General features: G+C 35.3%; 1 protein-coding gene across 7 annotated transcripts in view; it reads left to right on the top strand.

Moving 5' to 3' along the window:
* GALNT13 (polypeptide N-acetylgalactosaminyltransferase 13) overlaps window positions 1–25,948 on the top strand; it is a 612,881-nt gene that overhangs the window by 482,743 nt on the left and 104,190 nt on the right. The gene's annotated exons all lie outside the window — the stretch shown is intronic.

Below are 25,948 nucleotides of genomic sequence, written 5' to 3'. Positions count from 1 at the left end.
ACATAGTCATACAATGTATGTCACAAAAAAGAGTAATTGAGGCATCCATCACCTCATGCATTGTAACTCATTTTTAAAACTAGATACTTTTATTTAATTATGTATAATCAAGCTTATATTTCATTTTTTAATTTTACTCTTTCAATATGGTATATAACTAGCTTAGGCATATAGAGATCAGCTGTGAGGGTAACTCATTCACTGATTCTGTGTTCTCACATTAGCAAAATGAGCACCACCTGGGAACTTATTAGACCCACACTCCGAGGGCAGGGCCCAGGAAGCTATGTTACCAGGTGATTCTACAAGTGCACTAAATTTGGAGAACCACTGTGCTCATCCCCTTCTATTCAGTGTGTATTGTCATCACCTGTGCTTATTAGGCAGGCACAGTCTACAGCCCCATTCCAGGCCCACAGTATCAGAATCTACATTTTAACAAGATCTCTGGTGATTCTTGTGGACAACTGAGAAAAACTAGTCTGATAAAAATTGCTTGTTCTCATTTTCTGTCTGCCCTGGTTGGCCCGGTCTGGTATTGCCCTTCTGGCCGCTGTAATAAATGCACAGGTTTTTCCAACATTGAATCCTTTAATTCTAAAATCACTGAACTTCAAAATATGATTACTTTATATAGAAGGGAATTTCTGCAAAAAAAAAAAAAAATTTAAATCTGAATGTGAGATCAACAACAAATAATATTTTAATGTATGTATGTTTCATGTAACATTCGATACTTGGAACATAGTTATACAAATAAATTATTACTTGTTGATGTGAAATCCAAATTTAACTGGGAATTCTATATTTTCATTTGCTACATCTGGAAATTCTACATATATATATATATGTATATATATATGTATATAATCTCCTAGGAGAACCGGTAATTTCTGCCAACATCAATATGAATATTTTCTAAAACAGCCCTGTCTTGTTACATAACAATTTTTCAGTTCCTTTGGAAAAAAAAAAGGAATCTAAAATTCTGATCTCTACTTCTAATAAGCCAGAATCTATATCCCTTTTTATACTTAAAAAGATAAAATCGAGCTTAGTCTTATTATCTTAAACAAGAACTGACCTTAAGAATCAAAACAGTCTGCTATCTGAAGCTAGTAAGAGGGAAGGACAAAAACAAAATTCATTTTTTAAAAGCATTGTCTAACACATAAAAATTAGTATCAACTAATTCTCTTCTAATAAGTTAAATTTTTCAGGTGTTGAGGGCACATTTTGCAACTAAGTCATTTTGATTTGTCCATCAGGAGTTCCTATGGATGCAAATTTGATGCTTTCTGCTGGATTATTTCTAAAGGTCTGATATGGTTAGGCTTTGTCTCCCCACCTAGATCTCATCTTGAATTGTAATCCCTATAATCCCCACAGGTCAAGGAAGGGACCAGGTGGAGGTAATTGAATCATGGGGGTAGTTTCTCCCATGCTGTTCTCACTATCAGTATCCTGTAATAGTGAGTGAGTTCTCATGAGATCGACGGTTTTATAAGGGGCTCTTCCTCCTTCGTATGGCATTTCTCCCTCCTGTCGTCTTGTGAAAGCTGCCTTTGCCTTCCACCATGATTGAAAGTTTCCTGATGCATGCCCAGAATGCTGAACTGTAAGTCAACTAAACCTCTTTCCTTTGCAAATTACCCAGTCTTGGGGAGTTCCTTATAGTAGTATGGAAACGGACTAATACGAGGTCCCTCTGGTCTTGGAGGTTAACTGGTAACACCTGTTCTGAGTTTTTGTTTCTAAGATAAAATTTGTCTGCTATGATCCAAGTTGGGGATTTGCAGTTAAACACAGATTTGGTGCCAGAGGGGGACTAATTCACTTCCCTGACGAAACCTCTTATTGGTCATCCTTGGGCCCAACTCTATGCGGATATGAAGTGCACTTTTATTTTGATGGAGCACTCTTTAATTTTAATATATTCTGAAGCCTGTCCCGCTTATCTGGTTTCCAGAACTTACATAAATGACCTTAATCAACAATATCACATTACTGCAATTTAAACTCCTACACAGGAATACTACTGATATTTGATTTGTATTTTCTACCAAAAGTCTTATAGAAGAGTTTAAGGGATATACTGCTAACAATGTACTCCTGTACATTTAAAGACAATCATTGAATCAAATTAGAATACCAGAGAGCTGTAAATTTGATATTCCCTTGGAAGAATCTTCCTTTCAAAATTAGCTTTTTAAGTTTTCCCTTCAAATTTTATCAATTGTCATACAAGATATAATTTCATACATTTTGCTTTTCACTTTATATGTTGTTAACCTCACTTTCCTATTTTATACACTTGTATTTGTTTATATTATATTTTTAAGAGGAGCATAGTGCATAGCACTTCTGTTTTCTATTATAAAAACATTCATATGATAAAATGCAGTTTAAATTTGTACCCAGCATGCTGTTTTAAAAACTAGGTACTGATTGTACCTTAAAAGCACCTTGTCTGCATCTTAATTGTATCATGTTGATCATCCTGCTGCTAGGGTTAAGTGCTATCTTGAAGATTGTAATAAACTTTCTTTTGCTTTCTTTCCTTATTGAGTTTGTCATGCATATGTTTGCTTGCTTTTGATCTTTTATATAACTGGACTTATATATTGCACTGAGATTTATTTTTTGCTCAATATTTTTGATACTCATCCACACTGATTCATTTTCACTGGCATGTAATGTTCTACGGTGTTACTGTATCATAATTTATTTTTCCGTGCTACCAATTATGGATATTTGCATTGTCTCAAACTATGTTGTAAATGATGCTGCTGTGATCATTATTTTTCATGTTTTCTGGTGCATAGCTACCAGAGATTCTCTGGGGCGTGGTACTGAAAGTGTGTAGTCCAGGGACTAGCAACATCAGCATCACCTGGATCTTGTTAAAAAATGCCCCACCCTACAACTGCTGAATCAAAATCTGTATTTTAATCAATCATTCCATAGCATATACCTACAGGTGGAATTGCTGAATATGTTTGATTTCACAAGATAGTGCCCAATGTTTTTGTAAAGTTATGCCAGCATTACTACCCACAAAGTCCTCCTTGCTTCAATATTTTCTCCCACAGTGGTATTGTCAGGTTTTAAAAGTGTAATGAGAAAATGGTCTTTTTAAAAATGGTTGTATCAATTCTGTCTGTAAATGCAATTGATGTGCTTCTGTGCAGTCATCTTGTTCATGACATTAAGCATCAATTATTTTTCAGACTATCAATATTTCTCCCTCTCTTAAAAGACTGCTCATAATTTTGTTCATGTTTTATTTGTATTTTGTCTTTTCCTTACTGACTTTAAGGTATTCCTTATACATTCTTTGTACTAGTACTTTGTTGGCTATACGTGTTGAAAGTGTTTCTACCCAGTTTGTGGTTTGCAATTTGATTCTTTTTTTCTTTTTGTTGAGATGAGTCTAGCTCTGTCACCCAGGCTGGAGTGCAATGGCGCAATCTTGGCTCACTACAACCTTTGCCTCCTGGGCTCAAGTGATTCTCCTGCCTCAACCTCCCAAGTAGTTGGGACTACAGGTGTTTGCCACCATGCCAGGCTAATTTTTGTATTAGTAGAGACAGGGTTTCACCATATTGGTCAGGCTGGTCTTGAACTCCTGACCTCAGGTGAGCTACCCACGTCATCCTCACAAAGTGCTGGGATTACAGGCGTGAGCCACCATGCCCAGCCTGAAATTTTATTCTTTAGAATGTTGTTCATTAAAGTTATTTAAAAAATATAGTCAAATTTATCAGTTTTTTACATGGTTATCAGTGTTTTGGGTTTTTGAATGCGCTTTGCTTTTGCCAGTTTGGTTTCTCTGGACATCTAGTTTTTCACATTTTGGAGACAGAAGACATGGTGAATTTCTTATACTGCAACCCACTTCATATCCAAGCTGCTATAGTTGGGATGTTTGTCCCCTCAAACTTCATCTTGAAATTTGATCGCAGTGTTGGAGGTAGAGCCTAATGGGAGGTGTTTGGGTCATGGGGGTGTATCCCTCAAGAATGGATGAATGTCCTTCCTAGGGGAGGGGTGTGAGTGAGTTCTCACTCTGTTCGTTCCTGAGAGAGCTGGTTGTTAAAAAGGGCCTGGCACCACACCTCTGCCTCTTGCTTTCTCTCTCTCATGTGATCTCTGTATCGAATGGCTCCCTTTCACCTTCTGCCGTGGTCGAAAACAGCCTGAGGCCCTCACCAGAAATATTCTGGTGTGATGCTCTGGTACAGCCCACAGAACCATAAGCCAAGAAAAGCTAAACCTCTTTTCTTTATAAATTACCCAGCCTCGAGTATTTCTTTATGGAAACATTAAATAGACTAAGACATCAGCCAGTTAGTTCCCAGTGGAAGTCCTATACACACAAGAAAATAATAGCCAAATGGCTATTGATATGGCACCAAATGGCAGATGATATGCACCCATCCTCAAAGCAAGGAGACACAATCTCATCTAGGAACCCAGGCTAGTAAATTTTAAAAATGCATTTTAAATAGAGAATGACCAGCACATGTTTTCTAACCACAAGGGAGCAGAAAGTGCTGGAGAGACTAAAGCCTCCATTCCTGATTGTCTAGTCCAGGAAATCCATTCGTTAGTATAACACTCTCAAGGAATGTTTGGGAACTGAGACCAGTCAAATTTGCAATGCCTTCTTCCACAGCCAGGGAAGGGGAGAACCACAAAGGCAATGAAACGAGTATGTGTTCTCATGTTCCTTTACCTGTTGGCCAAAGCTAAATATGGTAAAACAGACAGATAGTAATCACCTTGCTCCCTAATTTATATACAGCTGATTTCTCTTTTCTCTCTTAACTGACTAGGCTGTGGTTAACTAAGAGAAGCTTCTCTGATTCCCAGCTTGATAATGCTCCTCCCCTGCTCCTTCTGATTATCCAGGGACCAGTGATTTGGCCATTCAGCACTTTCTTCCAGAAATCTCTGAAACAGATCTTAATAGGATATTAACATTTCACTCAGACCATGCTACGCCATGGATCAAAAATTCATAGTTTATTCTAAACCCAAGTTTACAGTGGGTTCCATTATGCTGTCCAATATCATGAACCTGAAACTGTACAGGTTCAAATAACAAAATGAATCATATTCTAAATTTAAACAACATAACCCTTCCTCACATTAATAAGTTTCTACTATTTTTAAATCCCCTTTGATATCATGTAAATTCAAAGGAATTGTAGTACAACTTAATTTTCATTCACAATTTATGATTTCCCTAGTCTCAGCTGGAAGAGTGATAAGGACAAAAGATATAGAAGGAGTAGACCTGGAGTAATTAATATGCCTGGACACTGTTTCGTATGTTTATAAACATCATGAGGACTTCAAAAAAAAACTTACAGCTTATTATAAATATTCCCTTTATAACATCCCCTTTACAATATTATGCCATATTCTTATTAAAATGCTATGCAAAATAAAAATTTAATCAAGGCAGTGGCTATACATGAGATAAAAGTAATACAAGCTTTAGAGAAGGGGGAAATATGTGGCAACAAGTTGAAAAGATTATCATCTGAAATAATCTCCACTGAAAAAAATCTATTCAGTAACTACCTTTTTTTTTTTTTTTTTTTTTTAAACTGTTCCCCTATATTCTATCAAAAGCACTCTTCATTGCAAGTAACAAGTTGACTTGTTTGGAGTGCGGTAGAATTATCATAGCTCACTGCAGTCTCCAACTCCTGGGCTCAAGCCATCCTCCCACGTTAGCCTCACGAGTAGCTGGGAACACAGGTGTATGCCACCATGCCCACAATTTTTTTTTTTTTTTTAATGTAGAGACAGGGTCTTGCCATATTGCTCAGGCTGGTCTCAAACTCCTAGTCATGAGTTCTACCTCAGCCTTCCAAAGTGCTAGGATGACAGGTGTGAGGCACTGTGCCTGTCATGAAATTTTCATGAAAATAAATTTCTAGGGAGCTAGTTCAGAGGAAGCTAAAGCTATCTAATTTTGACAAAGTAATGTTAATATACTATTTAATGTAGTTTTGATATGTGAGTTTATTAACTAGGATATATTACATGTGGGCATCTGTCTCAGAGTAGTGAGTACTAATTTTAAATGGTTTTTTAAACTTTTTTTCTCCACAACCCCATACATCTAGCTCTTGGAATAAGCTGATAGCCACTTCTTGCTACAGAAATAGAAAACTGTAAATGTGTTATTTGTGAAAGACACAAGAGCTCTGGAAGCAAATGCCCAAGGCAATCTTCATTAAGGAATAAATTCATTTGACTGGTTTGAATAATTTGAATAGCAATGTGCTGTCTCCATGTGATCTATTTCAGGCTTGAATGCTGTTGTACTGGGTTGAATAATTTATGGAAAATATTTGAAGCGATTACCTCTGGCATTCAAAATACCATGCTTCTCACACATGGATAGCAATCCAGACACACTTAGCCTCTGTATCTTTATATACCCTTATGACCTTTTCTTTTATCTCAAAAAAGTAAAAAGGAAAAACTGAAGGAAAAAAGAACTGAGGTTGTCATTAAGTACATATGTTTTATAAGAGGCAGAGAGATTGTGTTTTCTACCTCTGCTGAGCCTAAAAATAACAAACATAAATGCTGACCTTGAGGCCAGAATGTTCAAAGCTTGGTTTTTACAAGAGTTCCCTAGTTTTGATAAATTCTTGAATCTCAGTCTCCTCAGCAACGTCTATCTGTAAAATGGAAACCAATTCTGCCCCTTGCTACTCCACATAAAAAACTGAGTATCTAACCAGGTAAGCTGTTAAAAAGACATGATATGTGGTCTATAAAGCCCTCCTGCATGGTTTTAAAATGAAATTTTAAAAAATAATCTTTATGGGACCCATTTGTCTATGCACTGAATGCTCAAACCAACAAGTTGAGGAGCCTCTTTGTAAGACACCTACCTCTTCTAGTTTTTCACCCAGCAACAGATCTCTCCAGAACTTGAATCTCTCTTCTGGCTATCTGAGCTGGTTGCCCTGTTTGCAATGTTGCCAGTAGCTGTGACCAGTGCCTCCTCTTTCCCAGAGAAATGTTACTGGTTGAAATTAAGCAAAGTTATGAAATGATATTTAACTCAATCCTAAAGGCAAATGCTGAAAAGCCATCAGTTTTGTTATGTGATAAAAGCAAATGAATGAAGAATAAGAAATCTATCTTATATACGTATTCTCACTGCTTTCAGTTATCCGAATGTTTTGTAGTAATACAAAAAGCCCATAGGTGTATGCCTCTTGGAAGCTTCCCTACACATTGTATCTCCTTTTCCTAAGTAGAATTAATCACTTCATTCTCAATGCTTCTGTAGAATGCTTCTGTAGAGTTACCTTGGTTTTCAAATGTCACATGACTTTATAATGACCTTTTTATGAGCCTACCTTCCCCCCAAATAAGGAAAGATTTCTAGGAGCCCCGTCTTTTCCTTTCTGTATTGCCAGGACCTCCTTAGCTCTGCACCTGTGACTCAGTAGAGCCTAAGGAAACCTAGAGGTTAGAAAATAAATACAAGAATTTTCAGTGATTATCACTGATATTGGAGTTATAGTTGTATTTGTAACTATATATAAATAACTGTATACATACATGTAAAAAATATATAAATATTTTCTAATAGATACGTGTTCATTTCATAGAAGAAATATGAATTATTAAAACAGTTATTTTATTGATTATACAAAGCGATTCTGTAGCCAGGGATTCTAGTCCTGCATTAAAGAACATGTATAACTGTTTTATCTAGAAAGCTTTATTCTTTGAAGGTAGGAAATTCAATTACATTATTGGGTTTGAAATAATGTTTCTCATTTGCCATTTGTTGAACAAAATAATTGATGAAAGCAAAAACAAATTGCACATCTTCAATTGTGCAAAACATTTTCAATGACTTGTCTTTCCCCTATTTTATATTAACTTTTAATTCACTTGAAATAGCAATGAATTCTTTATACCTGTTTAACTATAAAAGAAATGGTGAAAAATGTTTCAAAATATCAGTTGAGCAACGACTAACAGCAGTTATAAATGCACAGCTCCTGCTATTGTAAAGGGAGTTGGCAGCTTATCCCTCCTCCTAGACAAATTAAAATGATGGCTATTTCTCCCTGTTAAGAGAAAATGATAGTTGTTCTACTAAATCTGCAAGTGGCAGCTCATGCTTCATTTGAGACTAGGCTTTTGTTTTAACAAATGAAAATAATCCAGTGCCTTTGCTTGGATACTAATCATGGAAGATTATATCAAACTGGCCTATTTCTACAATTGTAGTAACTTGCAAAGCTTCACAGACAGCTGAGTTCATTATGTTGAAGTTGTCAATCACACAGGCAGTCGTTTATATTCCTTTTGAACTCTGTTATGTTTCCTCATGGATGACTTTTTTTTCTTTTCCCTTTTATATGATGTTAAAACGTTCCATTCTATCTCCTTTACAATTGACGTTCTAGAAGATCCCCATAAGATTTTCTTTGCCATAACAGAGAAATAAAATACTTTGTTCATTCAAATAATGTGAGAGATATGATTCCTTAGGCTAGTCTCAAAAATTTTTTGAACTCACGTTTTACTATTACATTGATAATTTCTTTCTACCTGCCTTATGAAAAACTATAGGATGCAATAGCATTAGACACCCTGTAAGTTCATTATAAATTCACATAGCATCCACCAAGATAACTCCTTTGTCTATGAAATCAATAGACAACCTTTAAACTAAATTGGAACTGAAAGTATTATCAATACTACAGAAATTTTAAGCTGTAAATATGATGGAGAGAGCAATGTTGAATAGCTGATGTGGATTTTAGTTCTGATCATCTAACCTCCACTACATCAAGAGTTTTGTGGGGTACCCATTTCGGACAAAGGCAGTAACTACTTATTTGCATCAGAAAACTTGCCATCATTCTTCTCAATTACAAACTTTCTAGCAATCACTACAGTTTGTTGTTTCTAACTCCAAAATATTCCTGGACTTTGTGTATATCTCTCCATTCTCACTACACAGATTTGGGCAATCAACATTTTATGCTTGGTTTATTATAATATACCTTGCATCCTCCAATCTTCTCTCCACTCCAATTCCTTTTCCATATAACAGCCAGAGTGATTCATTTTCCACCTGCTTCCTTAACTCACACCCAGTTGCCCTTTGAGATAAATTTCAGGATGCTGCTTAACTCTTCCAATGATACTAAATTTCTCATTTTTGGTTAGACAGCATCATACTGTTAATTCTCTGCGGGGACAAACTGTGATCCTTCTGGCAGGAAAAACTACATTTTCCCACTAGTCTTCTTTTACTCTAGCTAACTTCTGCTCAGCATAAAAGTCACTTCACTCAGAAAAACTATTATGAGCTCCTACAAGTATTTTCAGAAGACTTCCTATATGTTCTCTTGTACATTTTCATTCTATACCCTACTTTTCAACTGCATCCTAATTGCTCATTTACTTGACTTGATTTACTTCTATGTGGTAGCATTAAAGAAGATGTGGGGGTATAATCTTTTGTTCAACAACTGTTGAAGATAAAAAAGAATGGAGTCACGATTTGACAGCAAAAGGCATTATTAATATACATTTCATCATAACTCAAATTTATTGACAAATGAGCAGAACTATCTAATTTTCTTCCAGCTTAGGATTTTCAACTCCTTAGCCCTAACCAATTATCTGAAATAATGTCATTATTACAAAGGCATTGTAATTCTTTTATATTGTTCCAAATGTGTTTTCTCCCCTTTTCAGGGGCTGGGGAATTTTCTGCTTTCTGGAAAAATAAAATCCACTTTTCTCTCACAAGCAACTTTCCTGTTATATAGGTGAGTTTTTACACTGCCAAAACACCAAGGATATTAAATACAATAGACTCCTGGGACCCGTCTCTGTAATGGCCCTTTGTTGTTCCTCTAGGTAGAGGAAAAAACAACTTATATACGTTGAACATTTTTTGTTAGAAGTTATATTTATGCTTCATTAATTATAATACATAATATATGGATTAATCAAAATTATTTATCCAAACCCTCATTACTAGATTCTCAGTTATGTAAATCTGTTATAAACAGCAAAACAATGAATTTTTTTTTTTTTTTTGAGACAGAGTCTCGCTCTGTCGCCCAGGCTGGAGTGCAGTGGCCAGATCTCAGCTCACTGCAAGCTCCGCCTCCCGGGTTTACGCCATTCTCCTGCCTCAGCCTCCTGAGTAGCTGGGACTATAGGCACCCTCCACCTCGCCCAGCTAGTTTTTTGTATTTTTTAGTAGAGACGGGGTTTCACCGTGTTAACCAGGATGGTCTCGATCTCCTGACCTCGTGATCCGCCTGTCTCAGCCTCCCAAAGTGCTGGGATTACAGGCTTGAGCCACCGCGCCCGGCCAACAATGAATATTTTTAAAGTAAATGTTTGCCCATTCTTAATATGTAAATTACTAGAAGTTAAACTGCTGGAATAAGTAACAAATATAACCAGAAGAAGCAAGTTTCCTCTTGATTTGGCAACTTTATCTCTTATATTTCCACTATGTCTAAATTTATGGGGTTTTTTTTTAGTGTTTACACATTAGGTATTTACTTGGTACTTCGTTAGAAATCTTTAAGGAATTAATATATAAAAATGCATATATCTATTAGGATTAGTGACAAATACAGAATACCAAAAGACTGAATCCACATGAATTGTGGCTTAGAGAAAGAATCCAGTGTCATCCACATATAAAACTTCCTAGCACACCTACAAGTCTAGTTGATTAAATAAGCTCCTTGCTTTGTTTGGAATTAAAAGAACAGATTATGTGGGGCAATCCAAATGGTTAATGGTAGAGATATTTTAAATAATCAATACAGTTTATGAAGACCAGAGCCACAGACTGGTCTTTTGAAAGTGGTCCTAGCCTAACCTACTTAGTGATCATCAGGAACACCACAGGGCTTTCCCAATCCAGACAATTAGAAACCATGCCCATCAGTGAAGATTACTGCATTCACGTCAGAGATATTCTTGGCTTCCAGCTCATTCATGAGACCACAGGGGCCAATTTAAATTTCAAATCAATAGGACTCATTTCATTTAGAATCTCCTATTAAGCACGGAAAGAAATGCAAAGTTACTGTGTTGGCAAAGCATTTTATTTAAAGTATGGTTCTATTTAAATAATGCTTTTAGAATTTAATTTTGAATTCAGAAATCCTGGAAAATGTCCTTTAAGCAAATAATAAAACCACAAGTCTTTTTTACTGTAATTATAGAATTAGTTTCACAATGGTCAAATTTATTTTCTTAGTAAAAGCTCTTTGTAGTAATAGTAATTTTAACTTGGAATTTGGTTGTGGTTGTTTAAAGTTTTAATGTCCTAACACTTATTATTAGGGAAATCTACAGTGAAATTCCTTCTAGTTAACTTAGCACTCTGCAGTGGTACTTCTTGACTACAAGGTCCTTTTGGTACTCAACTGGGTAAACCACTGAGATAAGAATCCTATTTTGTCTGGAATATTAGACTTTTTTCTGGTTCAATTTTCTGAATAACATCTAAGCAGAAATTATTATAATCATAGTAACTTTTCAAATATACTATCTCCAATTATTAATATAATTTTTAAATTGTTAAATTATTTCTCTACAAAAAATATACATGTATGCCTGTTAAAATATGCCTGATATGCCTGGCAGTCTCTGGTAGAGTGCCAGGCCCCACATAACAGGCATTCCAAATTAAGGGCAAGGTTTAAATTGAAATGCCTAGTTAATAATTTCTAAAATGGAATATAGTGATTCAGGCTAATGTTAGTTCAATATGAAGAGACATTGGAATACCACACCAGGTAAACTTAAAATGTAGTCTTACTGATTACAGAGTAATATATGTTCACTGTAGAAACCTTTCTAAAAAGTGCATATGATTGATAATTGCTTTATTGGTAAATTATGAGGAAGGAAAATGATTAAGTGAAGCTTTTAGCTATATTTCAAATGTTTTATTTTTAAAAAATATAGAAAATTCTGAAGTTAATATGTTCAAATGATTGACTTTGTTACATCTAGATCTTGGGTATATAGTTTAGTTTCTCCATTTTTGAAATGTTTTAAAATTTAAAATAAAATATTTTAAACCCATAAGCATAACACATAGTGATGATTAACATTTTAGTGCCTAGCATTTCAGCTTTTGTTGTATTAATATTTAAATGTACATTTTGTTATAAATATGGAATTATAATTTTTAAGTATTTTTGAGCAATGTATTTTACATTTTCCATAGGCCATATATAACATATATAGTATATATTAATTGCCCAAGTCAAAATAAAAATGTAAACACAAATCTAAATTTAACATTCTTTTTGGGAAGAAAGAATTGTAATTTGAGGCATACGTAGAGACCAGGTGGTCTGAAGAACAAGAGAAAATTGGAGGTATTATAAAAGAGAATGTTGGTGGTGATCCGAGAGAAAGCTCATTTGTATTAGTAAAGCTTTAGGGGAACTGGCAAGCTGAATTGGTGGGTGACAAGAGCAAGCAAAATGAGTCCTAGACTTGTAGCAAGTTATCTCAGTAGTTACAGATAGAACTGGTCTCAGGTTAGAACAGGCAGTTTCAGCAGCCAGACTTGCAGAGAATTTCTTTGCTAGAGCAATGCTGTGTGCCCTGAGTGCCCTGTCCCCCTGGCCTCTAGACTCTGATTTAGTTGAGTATGATAAAAATAATCCAGTTTGCATGATCAACTTTCACATAATATATTTTTAACAGCACACTATTCCATCAGGCATTTTAGCTAGGTTTTTTTTTTTTTAATTAGAAGCTGTGTTAATTGCAGCAATATTGGTTTAAGTATTACCAAAGTGTTCTACAGAGAGTTTGTACCAAATTATATACAGAATAACCAATTTAAAATTTTAGTCAACTTTATAGGTGAAAAGTCTTTTTTTTCCATCCTTTTTCCCATATGTGGAGTTGTTTCATTGCCAGCATTATGAATAGAAACATTTTCACTGAGGAATTATGTTTTAAGGCTACCTAGGATTTGTTTCAATTAGGGATGGCCAGACAGGCAGACCTGGAAATTACTGTCTTGAAGGAGGAGTTTTACTGTACTCACAGATTCCTGGAAATGGGAGGAATGGCACACTGTGCAGGGCCACATGGAGCAGCCCCAGGGTCAGTCAGGAGGCAGAGGGAGGTGGTAAAATGTGGGCAAGAGCCCCTATTATGGTTTCCATGAGAAGAGATGAGCAATAACCAGGTTTAAGATCAATAGTTTGAATAATTTCTGTAGGCATAAGGACAGTTCCTAGTTGTCTGGTACCAGGCCCTGGGAAATTTAGGTCTGATGGATAATGGCCCAGAATTTGAGAGCCCTATAGAAAAGGTAGTTAAGGTGTGAGCTCTGTCATGCTTGGTTTGCATTTGAAAGGCAGGCTCCCTCATGAGTTTTCTACTATATCTAGGAATTGGCTAACAAGGGTCTGCAGGGCCTTATACCTCAAAGTATCAGAACATAGAAAATAGAAAGACATGGTTAATGCAAATTGGTTTTAAATATGATATTTTTAAATACTGAGCAGAGGTGCATAATGCACTTTGGAGAAAAGAAATTAGACCAAAGATAATACAGCTGTAAAAATTGTTTATTAACTCATTAGGCAAATGTTTACCAAGAATCTACTACATACCAGGCATTCAATCATGGGCAAAATCAGACCCACATCCTCCTTTTATTTAACTGACACTCTGAATTTCATTTTCAAATACATTATACTAGTGTGGATTTCTCAGTTTCTATTAAAATGTTTCAAAATCAAGAGTAACTAATATGCAGTTGGTATATCTATCATTTTCTGTCTTCTATATAGGATGGTTTCTCCACTTTCAGGTTTCCCTTAGTCTTAACTGTAATAATACTGTTGTATCATTGGTTGTTTTTAATTTGGAGGAACTTGGATAAGTAACAAATTTTTCTTTCAGTGACTCAAAAAAATAATGGGTGTACTTCAGGCTAGAATTAAGAACCCTATGATGTACTTTAGTACTTACCACCCTCTGTTAATAAGAACTGTGTTGGGCAAATGTGGTGTTTGAAATATATTCATTATTTGGAAGGAAACTGCAGGAATTTTAAAATATAGTTCTTATAGAAGTATGTTTGATTGGAAATAATTAAATGAATATAAGGAATAGCATTTGCTGTGAAGTTTTACAAAGTTTTAATACTGACTTGTGTTGAGTTCACACACAGAAATAGGTATCTACTTTAGTGACAATGGATATTAAATGATTAGGTTTTTTCAATTATTGATTTAAATTCTGATTTCCAAGGAATCATTTGAACTGCTTTTAGTAGTAAAATTTTTATTTTGATCAGTTTTGGTACCTGAGCTTTTTCTCTCTGTATATGCCAGATTTTCTCAAATTGATGACTTATTTTGCAGTGAATGGCTGGAAAGGATTTTATGTTCAAACTACTAGAGGTGTATCAGCAGGTGAAATATACTCTCAGCTGCAATGCATGTTTTGTAAATATATATTTTATGTTTTTTACCACAGAGGTATTTTGCAGGTGTATTCGGTCATATTATAAAAACTGATTTTCAAAAGTGTCTATTCTAATTCTGTCTTCAAAATGGTAAACATGGAAAGAATCAGAATGTTGTGTATGGCTTTCAAATAATAGACTCTGATATTTCTTAAGACAGCTAGGCATAGTATTTCCATTGGCTGTGCAGATCTCTATTGCTCCAACTCTCTAACTTGGTTAAAATAAGTTTCCCTCATTCTTTATGTTCTACTTGCATCTTCCTTAATCCTCTTTTCTCATCCCTCTTCATTTATTTACCTATTTACCTTTCAGAGACAAGGTCTCACTATGTTACGCAGAAGGACTAGAACTCCTGAGCTCAAATGATCATCCCACTTCAGCCTTTCGTGTAGCTGGGAACTACAGGTGCATGCCACTGTGCCTGTCCCTTCTCAATGATAAAACATACATATATTCTCCAAATGCAATGCAGGAAAATTGTTTGGCTCTTAATGTCACTTCACACTGAGTTTTCTTGATGGTGACTTCAATTTAATAAAATGGTTTTTTGATTCATTTCTTTATTATTCTTTGTTCCCTGATGTAATATATTGCTGCTGATGGTAAAAAGGATTTTTTTCAAGTCTCTTCTTCCTTTTCTTCCATAGCTGAAGAAAAATCATACCATTATCCTAAATTTAGATTGAGAACTAGTCCCACATTAAATTCACATTACAAAGTCCATGGGACAAAAATAAATATGTAAATATAATTGAGTTATTGCTTAGCCTAAAATGATTAGTGTAAAAATATATAGTATCTTCCCTTGGTAATGATCTAACATTGAACAACTAATAGTTTACCAAATATCCTTAACACATTTATCAGATTTTATCCTTCCAATAATAGGTAAGTTAGGCAGACATAGATATCTTTGTTCTTTGTGTGTGTGTGTGTGCATGTATGTGTGTGTGTAGTATGTGCATGTATATGTGTACATTTATGCATATATTCATATATAATACATAGATATTTTCATTATAGAAATAAAAATTTCAAGTCATAGACTTTTGAACTGACCCAAGAAGACACACATATAAAGTAACATATCTGTATCTTGATTTTAAAGTCTGCAGTAGCTTTTTTTTCCCTTTCTAATAAAATATACAGGCATATACAAAGGAAAAAAATAAAGATCACCCACAATGCCAGTACCAAAAGATGTTCACTTATCCAGCAAATGTATTTTAAATTCTTACTATGCCAGGTACCTTTCTTTGTGACTAGAGAGAGCCACAGTGAAACAGGTAAAAAAAAAAAAAAAAAATTCTGCTCTTGTATAGAGTTTACATTCTAGTGGCAATGATTTAAATAGCTTAAATGTGCAATATAAATTAAGTGATGACAATGTGATGGAGAAAAATGAAGCTGCTGAGATGGAGGTGTGGAATGCAGTGTTTAAAGATCTATAATCAGGGAATGCCTCATTGGGAAAATGATGGTTAAACAAAAAACTGTGTTACAAAAAAAGATAGTGTATTCCAGACATAGGTGGGACTGTCATGCCTGAAAAATATCAAGGAGACTCTTGTGGCTGCAGCAAAGTAAGAAGTTGTGGAACATGAGGTCAGACAAGTTGAGAAAGGAGGATAGGAAAAGAAGCACATAGGCCACTGATATAGGGCTTTGTAGGACACAGCAAGTACTCTGGCATATTTTTCTGAGAAAATTATTTCCAGTTCTGGACAAAGGAATGACATGATCTAACTTGTAAGAAATCACTCCGAATCTTCTATGGAAAATAGACTGTAAATAGCTGAGGGTATAACATCAAGAGCAGTTGGTAGCTTATTGCAATAATCTAGGTGAGAGATTATGATAATAGTAACAGATGTCATGAAATGATTGTATTTGAGATATATTTCCCAAAGATAGAGCCAAGAGTGTTTGCAGGTGGAATGGATATGTGCTATAAGACAAAACATATAAATATGACTCAAAGTTTTGAGCCTGAACAAATAGAAGGAAGATTGGGATAGAAAGATTTGGGGAAGAGACTGGTTTAGGAAGAAGATTGAGTTTAGTTTTGCATATGTTCAGTTTGAGATGTAATTGTATAATAAAAACTCAACATCTTCATTCAAATGGAGTCCAGGGTTTAGGAAAAAATTCAGGCTGGAGATATACATTTGGGATCCATCAATGTTTAGATAATTTTAAGGTCAGGGCACAATAGATGAGCTCACCAAGAGAATGCAGGTAGGAAAAAATGATCTAATAAGGGTTGAGTACTCAGGTAATTCAAAGATACTAACAATAAAAGAGTTAATTCACCTCTCAAAAGGTGATTGAGTTCTTAAGTCAGCACATAAGACAAACTGTAAACATTAAACTCCTTAAATTACCTCTAAATTTCAGTATATGTGGCTTGGTTTTTACCAGAGGTTAACTATGGCCATAGAACAAATCCAGGCTGCTGTCTGTTTTTGTTTGTTTTGTTTTATGGCCTATGACCTAAGAACTTTTTACATTGTACATTTCTAAATGACTTTTTAAAATCAAATGAAATATATCAAAATTCTATCAAATTCAGATTTCAGTGTTCATAAACCTTTAATTACAACACACATGCTTATTTGTTTCTGTGTTATGTATGACTGTCTCAGCTCTACAACAGCAAAGTTGAATAGGTACAACAGAGTCTGTATATCTCACGAAGGCTATTTACTCTCTGGTCCTTCACAGACAAATTTGCCAACCACTGGTTTATGCAATTTTATACAGTTGTATCTATATATACAGTAAAGTATATTATATAATTAAGAGTGTATGTGTATGTGTGTGTGTACACGTGTGAGATTTCTTAGGGTATTTAAGTTTTAAAATATTTAAAGCATTTTTTCTTATGGAGCTAACTGCTTCATTTGCCTGAGATTAGCTCACTGTTCTTAGGACCATATTTGAACATCTGTTTACCAAGTACATTGCAAGCATTATATTTAGTATGAATTTGCCATGCACATTTTAGAGACAAAGAAGTCAAGGATCACAGAGAACAAATACATTATGAGAATACAAACTTGGGTGGATCTGGGTTTTACGTCTGGGATCTCTTTTACTTTACCACAAACCCTGCCCTGCCCTGTAGAGCTAAACATGTGGGGCATCAACTCTCTTTCCAGCCAGGTCTCAAGGAAAATACCAGAGACTTGGAGGATATTCTGAGATTTAGATTTGAAAACTCAGTGAAATTAGTTTTAAAAATAAAATGTTAAGGAATTGTTACCTGCCTCAAGAGATTGGAGCTATCTGTTGAGGGAAGGGGAACGACTTAGTAAATACATAGATTTGCTCATTCATAAACTTATTTTAAGAAAGTGGTTGTTACTGGAGATAAAACGGTGAATGACACACTAAGAAATTTTCAAACTGGCAAGCAAGCAACTTCATTATGCAATAGATACAATTAGGCTGTGATCTCATAAGCCTACTGTTATACAATAGAGTGCTAGAGCTTTTATTTTTTTAAAGAGTATATTTGAGTATTCATTACTAATGTTTGAAACTTACATCAAGTCAGTCAGTAAACTACAGGCATGACCCTGCCCAGCATGCCTTTTGTTGCACAGTTTTTTGACTTGAATGAAACTTACCTATGTTGAGATCTTGAAGATCCCAGATCTTCTTGAATATGTGATCTCAAATCATGGCTATAACATTGATATGTACAGTGAATCAAGTTCATCCCTAATTACTGACATAATCAGAAAAGGACAGGAGTCCTTCCAGGGATTTTGGTTGCATGAAATGAGGTAATACATTATGAAAATATTTTTTAAAAAAAACTTTATGAGCTATTCAAGCTTAGGAAGATAGCTGCTCTGTTTTTACTGTGACTAATTGAACCCCTGAGAAGAACATTTTGCATTTTGAGAGGATATGTGATTCTGTCACTTCTATCTATTTATAGATAGAATATTTCAGCGAGTGGCACCTTAGTGGCTTGGAAATATGAATACAGCTCAAAACACTGTTTCCTCTCTCCTTGTGAGTCTTATGACCCATTACTTGATAGAATATGTTTCTAAGAAGGATTTTATATATTCTGTCTCTATGATCTTTACAAATTCCTTACTAGGTAGTGTCATTAAGCTCAGATCTAAAATTTTCTGCTTTTTAAACACAAAAGACTGTTTGCAAATTGCATGATCACATAGTGGGAATTTACAAAATTTAAAGAAAATTGATACTCCATAGTTAACAAGTAGGAGTTCTTGCTTGTTGACTGGCCTGACAAAAACTTCCAGCAAACCATTATGATGTTGTTCTGTCATCCTTTTATCTTCCGACTAACAAATAACAGTCTGACAGTGTTAAAGGACATCAGAATTTTTCTGCAGAAAACAGCCCTGAGCTGACATCAATGCCTTCACAAAAATAAAATAAAACTGGTGAAGATATTACCTTGACATCATGGGGAAAAATTGTTGAAATGGATTTACATCTAAATCCATTATTCCATTTAATCTTTGCCAAAAACCCTGTGATGTAAGTGTTGTATTAATTTTTCCTATGAAGATTCCGGCTCACAGTGGTTTAATAATGCCTGTGGATACATAATTAAGAAATTGTGGAGAAACAACAAGACCTGGGTCTTATTCTAGTTTTTGTTCCCTTTAGATGATACAATCTTGCAACTACCACCCCCACAAACAGAAAATCTAAATTCTCTTATTTCTAGAAGGTCTCATTATGCCACCACTATTAATCACAAATTGCACAGATAAGAATTAGTGCAATTTGCTAGAGAGAATATAATTTGAGAAAGGTATATTTTGAATTCGAGATGTGGGGAGAGAGAAGGAAAGATTAATTATGAGCTTTTAGAAGAGTTAATTGAAAATTGTTGATGGGACCCGTGACCACTGGAGGACACTTTAGGACTCCAAGCACTGTGTGGCTAAAAATAGTAGCAAAAATACAAGAAACTCAGAATATGTGGCTGTTGCTAAACAAACTCCACATGCTTTACAACTTTATCTCTAATTAGAAATGCCTTAGGATCCACTATATGGAGAACTGAGACAACAAGGGCAGAAATTCTTAGCAACTTTTGTATATCTCCTGAAATAAGGCTTTCAAAAAGACCTTAGATAAACAGGTGTTTCACTCCTAAAGATACCGCTGATTAATGAGTGATTCATTCTTGCCACTACTGTTCTTTCTTGACCTCTTGGTAGCTGGAAAGTTCGTAATAATCCTGAAACACCTGGAGCAAAAGACAGATGGTCCCTGAGATCAAGAATAACCTCACAAAAGGATTCAAGCTCACCAAACGGTTCAGCTGTTTTCCATGTTCCCCAGGTTAAGATTTCCTCCTTAGAAAAAGCAGCCATAATCTAGGAAAGTTGTTGCTCAAGAGAACATTCTGTGATAATGAAAATGTTCTATAAATTTACACTGTTCTATATAGTAGTTACTAGCTACACTTGAATTCTCAAGAGAATAAAAACTAAAGAAAACATTTGTAGATATTATTTTTCCTCTCTCTATCCCATCCAAATTATCCTAAACCTCTATTCAAAATTTCCATTTTAGCCTACAGTAACACTCTATCCTCTATAATTAAAGCTCATATATTATTTTTTCCTACAGTCCAGCATCATACAAAGTATAGAACCATTAGTCCTGAGACTCAGGTTCAAGCCTAGCTCAAGTCTTTACTGGCCATCTGAATTTAGGGAAACGATTTAACCTCGGTCAGTCTTAATATTCTCATCTGTAAAAGGGAAATGATATATATATGTGTGTTTTATAGAATTATTGAAGGAATTAAATAAGATATATATTTATGTGTTTATTTTAAATAAGAGAAATAAATGCTTTCCAAAAACTAAATAAATAAAATGCTAGGAAAATGTCAACAAATATAATTACTCTGTCAATGATCTGTCCTTTCTCACAGACTGACCCTTCTTCCCATTTCTGAAGTTATTTCCTCATATAGTTTGGCTGTGTCCCTACCCCAATCTCATCTTGAATTGTAGCTCTCATAATTTCCCCATGTTGTGGGAGGGAGCCAGTGGGAAATAATTCAATCATGGGCATGGTTCTTATGATAGTTGAATAACTCTCATGAGATCTGATGATTTTATAAGGAGTTTCCTCTTTTGCTTGGCTCTCATTTTCCCTTGTCTGCCACCATGTAAGGTGTGCCTTTTGCCTTCCTCCGTGATTGTGAGGCCTCCCCAGCCATGTGGAACTGTGAGTCCATTAAATGTCTTTCCTTTATAAATTACCCAGTCGCAGGTATGTCTTTATTAGCAGCATGAGAACAGACTAATACATATCACTAATAATAGCCTATATTCACATAGAACACTATATTTACAATCTGCTTTTAAATATAATACTGCATGTATTTACTGCCTAATGCCACCTAGATTCTCTCCTAGACCCTGGTCAAATAGCCATGCAAATTACATATTCTAGAAATATTATCAAAATAGATCTGATACATAATTGTTGTGCACAGTAACCAACCATGGGTTTCATGTGTTCCCATCCTGGTATGAAAATTTTTGTCAGCTACTCCAAAGCTGTTAATCTAATATCTAATTATTTTAAGTAGCAATTCCAGTTAAAAATAATGTAACCTTATGCAGAAAATTTGAAAGTTAGGGAAAATACAATGCTAGCAAGTTAGCATTTCATTGGGTATCATCACCAGCAATAATTATTATTAATTGTTAAAATAAGTAATTAATGCTATTATAATTTAATTTCTATGCTTGGATTAATAAGTTCTAGAGATTTTGCTTTGTTCAGTAGTTGCATTTCCTCTTCTATACACTCTGTATCCTTGCTATTGCCCATTTATTTGTCAGGACCTTAGTATATTGATTATCAATTCATGGGAGCACATACTGTATAAAAGATGATGATACCACTTGATCTTTCATGCTTGTTATAATATTCTATTCCCAATGCCTTTTTAAAGTTTTTAACATAATTTGATGATCTAATTTTTAAATTTTCATGTACTTAAATCTGCAATTATGTTTCTCTCTAATTTTTTTATTTTGTAAATTATCTGATCTCCAGTAATTTGACCAATTGTCAGATTTGGTCTTTCCATATCAATATGTCACCTATAGATTTTGTTTTTTCTCAACTGTCTTTGCTCATAATATTGGAGCAAATACGATTAAGAGCTCAAATTGTCAGACAAAGTCATAGAAGGAAAATGTTTGGTCTTTTCAATTCTGCCCAACTTGAAATTATGGACAAAGTTTATAATCATAGATTTTCAGTGAAGGCAAAAGGGACTAGCCACATAGTGCTGTAGGCATGTGGTATGTGTGACCTTCTTTCATGTTCAGCACAACTCTCAGAAGTAGGTAGTATTCTTATTTACATGGTAAGATACTGAGGCTATGGGGGCTAAGTAATGTCCTAAGATCATACTGCTAGAAATTAGTGGATCTGGCTTCCCTATCCAGGTTCAATTGGCTCAAAGTCCGTATGCTCTTCCCTGGACTGTGATATTTGGAAAGCCACTTACCTTATGAAAAGTGTTTTTAAAAAATCAAATACATTCATACTAATAATAATGATTCTGTAATAACCACTAATTATCAAACTTTAAGAAGCAGTTCCTGCTTAAAACCTATCATGCTTTATCTTATTTGAGATTGACTATAATTCTATAGCATTGTGTTATATCCCTGTGTTAAAGATTAGGAAACAGAGGCCCAAGGTCACAGAATTATCAAGCATTGGAGAGAGGCTTATAACCTTGGTCTTGGTTCTAACTCCTGGCCCTTAACCACTGTACAATCCTGCCTCAAACTACTGTGTACTGTATCATACTGCAAATGACTTCCCAGTCATTTGAAAGTGGAAAGGACCTACCCAAATGAATGGCTACCCAAACAGCTTCTTTAGCATATTTGTTAAATTAGGCACTTGTTATATAATCACTTCCATTTGAATAGTGTTAATAGTGCTTACTAGTTTCTCTGTGTTAAAGTGTGCTTGATTGGTTGGTTGGTTGGTTGGTTGGTTGGTTTGCTTGTTTTAAGTATACTTTCTATTAGTCAGAGATTAGAGTGAAAAGGGAAGAAACACCCACACAATCTTAGGTTTCCTGGCATGTCCTACAACTCCTTTGAAAACCGTGTTCATTGCCTCCTGACAGGAGCACTGACCCTGAAGTCTGTCATATTCATAACAAAGCCACAGCATCTATTTTATGTTTGGGCCTGGCCCGTCTCTAATGTGCTATGACTTGCTTCCCAAAGGTGCGTCCCAGCAGGGGAATCTATTTGAGGAAGTCTCAATGTCATTTTATACTAGATGGTAGGAAAACCTTCACAAAGCCCTCTTTGTCACTGTGATTCTACAAGGTCCTAGAAATTCACTTGAATATCTAGAGCTCCGGAGTTTGCACGTTATTCAGAGGTGAACATTCAGGATGAAAGCGCATAGTCAGAATCAAACAGACTTTCCAGAACTTTTTAAAGGGTCATGGAAATGAAAAGACTAGTAAATTCTTTCAGATAATTGTGCCTTTCTGCATTTCTCACTAGCTTTTTAGAAATGAATACTGAAATTTCAAGATAACATTTGTTGCAGGTTCACTAAAATACCTTAAATACCAAATTATTTAAAATTACCACAACATTTAAAAGATTGTCACAACTCATGTGTGCTGTATTAATCAAATGTAATTTTAGAGAGTACCAAGAATGTCTCCACAAATGTCCACATGAGCAATTGTCAGTAAACAGGCACGTATAATCCAAGGAGAGAACTAGAAAGCAAGAACCTAAGGATCTACATTTGATTGTCATCATCATCAATAATTAGACACATAATTGATGGGATATGTCATTAGATTTACCCTGTTACATTTTCCTATCCACGAAATGTGGATAAAATACAACTGTTTTAACTGGCTTACAAGAATATTGCAAGGATCATCTAAGTATCACCTAAAAGAGTTTAAAACACTTTTTTAATGAAAGAAACTAATTTCTAGGTTTTTCTCCTCCCTGACCAAAGCTATAAGTCTTGAATCATAAATATATTCTTTATAAACTGGAAAAGTCAGAATGTTCTATTGCATAAAATCAAATTATTCACCAACAACATTGCTGTTAGGTCAAACATTAAAGCTGCCACAAGTCATCTTTTAGTATGTGGGTGAGCATGGCAATTTACTATATCATTCAAATTGGGAAAGGCCCTAGAAATGGAGGTAAATCCAAACCCTAGGTTGACACAGGCGCAGAGAGAGAAGCCAGGAAGGGAGGAGATGGGCATATCCAGAATCAGATGCTGGGATGATGTCCAAGCCAGTAAACAGGCTTAATAACCTAAATCTCTGGACACTGATAAATAAGTGCCATCCAGGCCCACAGGCAATGTAAATTGGGTCCAGTGTTAAGTAACTCACTGGTTTGCACATGTTTGCCGAGCTTGGCAATGCTGGATGGAAAGCAGAAGTAGGACCATATTGGAGGAGTCCAGTGGAAGTATCAGGAATCTGGCCATTAGACTGTGCAGTTCAAAAATAGACATCAATTCTAAGTTGCTAAGAGCAAGGCAGGGTTTTGATAACCTAAAGTCTATGGAATTCAAGGACAAAAGAAAAAACCAGAAGCAATTTTTATCAAAAATAAAATGTTAGTTCAGAGTGAGAAGAGTAAGTATGACTAATTTATTCATTTGTGCATTCAACAAATATCCATTAACTCCCTGTGATGGTTAATATTGAGTGTCAACTTGATCGATTGAAGGATGCAAAGTATTGTTCCTGGTTATGTCTGTGAGGGTGTTGCCAAAGGAGATTAACATTTGAGTCAGTGAACTGGGAGAGGCAGACCCACCCTCAATCTGAGTGAGCACCATTTCAATCAGCTGCCAGCACAGCTAGAATAAAGCAGGCAGAAGAACATGGAAGGACTAGACTGGCTGACTCTTCTGGCCTTCATCTTCCTCCTGTGCTGGATGCTTCCTGCCCTCCAACGTTGGACTCCCAAGTTCTTCAGCTTTTGTATTCTTGGACTTACACCAGTGGTTTGCCAGGGGCTCTCAGGCCTTCAGCCACAAATTGAAGGCTGCACGGTCAGCTTCCCTACTTTTGAGGTTGTGGGACTTAGACTAGCTTAGTTGATCCTCAGCTTACAGACAGCCTATTGTGGAACTTCACCTTGTGACTGTGTCAGTCAATACTCCTTAATTAACTCACTTTCCTGTATACATCTATCCTATTAGTCCTGTCCCTCTAGAGAACTCTGACTAATATACTCCCTACTATGTGCAAATGAATATGCTAGTTTCAGGAATGTGTGGCGGGGGAAGGTACAGTAGCCCTCATATGCTCATATTCTAGCTAGGAGACAAATGGGTGAACAGAGGGCAATTAGCATTGTGTAGCAGCAGTGGAAGGCAGTGGGGACCAGGCAAAAACTTTCCAGAGAACTTCACACTTGAAGTATGTCTTCAGTGATAAGTAGAAACTAGCAGTTCTACTTTGAGAAGAATATTTAGAGCAGAGAAAATGTGTGTTTTAAAATGCCTGTTTTATTGGAGAAAATTAAATAGTTTGATATTGATGAAGATTAAGGTAGATATGGGAAATGCAGTGGAGCTGGTGCCAGGGTAGTTGGGGACACAGGATTTGCAGCTGCAGAGACAGGAAACTTACAGGCCCATGAAGGTTCACGTGTGCCATGTAAGGGCTCTAGTCCGCATCATGAAGCACATCAGGAGGCCCTGAAGGACTTGCAACAACAAGGAATGACATCACTTTGGCTCTTATTCAGTCAAAGCTTTGATGGTGAGACCATGGAATATCTTTTGGAAATGGTGTCTTAAAGCTTGATTTTATTATGTTGAAGGATCTGAGTGAGTAAAGCTGAATTTCTCATTTGGAAATATGGATTAACTTTACCATATTCTTCTTGCATCTTGTAGATGTTTCCATTTGTGAGTTTCAAGAACTGAATTGAAAAAAAAATGCAGTAAAGACCAGAGCTCTATTTTATGAGATCACTCTGTCACTTGTACACAATAAATTTTGTATAAGACCATATTGATCTGTGCATCTATCACAAGGAAAAGTATAGGTTCTAAACACTTTCATCAATAAAACAAGTAGTTTTATATATGCATATAAAAATGAAGAAATAAAGCATAGTAATCAAACATAGGTTATAAAAACTTCATAAGGTTCATTTTTCTTTGAAACAAACTACTAGATGTGCCATCTTTTAGGAAGTCTAATTTCATGTGAAGTTTTGCTACATTTTAGTTTCATGAGGAAAATTTTTCATTCATACTTTTTCAGTGTCATTTGATAATAATACTAACTAGTTCATATATTCTTTTAGTGTACTTACACAATTGTAT

The sequence above is a fragment of the Macaca thibetana genome, chromosome 12 (assembly GCF_024542745.1).
Source record: "Macaca thibetana thibetana isolate TM-01 chromosome 12, ASM2454274v1, whole genome shotgun sequence".
In the NCBI taxonomy this organism is placed as follows: Eukaryota; Metazoa; Chordata; class Mammalia; order Primates; family Cercopithecidae; genus Macaca; species Macaca thibetana.
This window is presented reverse-complemented; position numbering and strand designations above follow the sequence as displayed.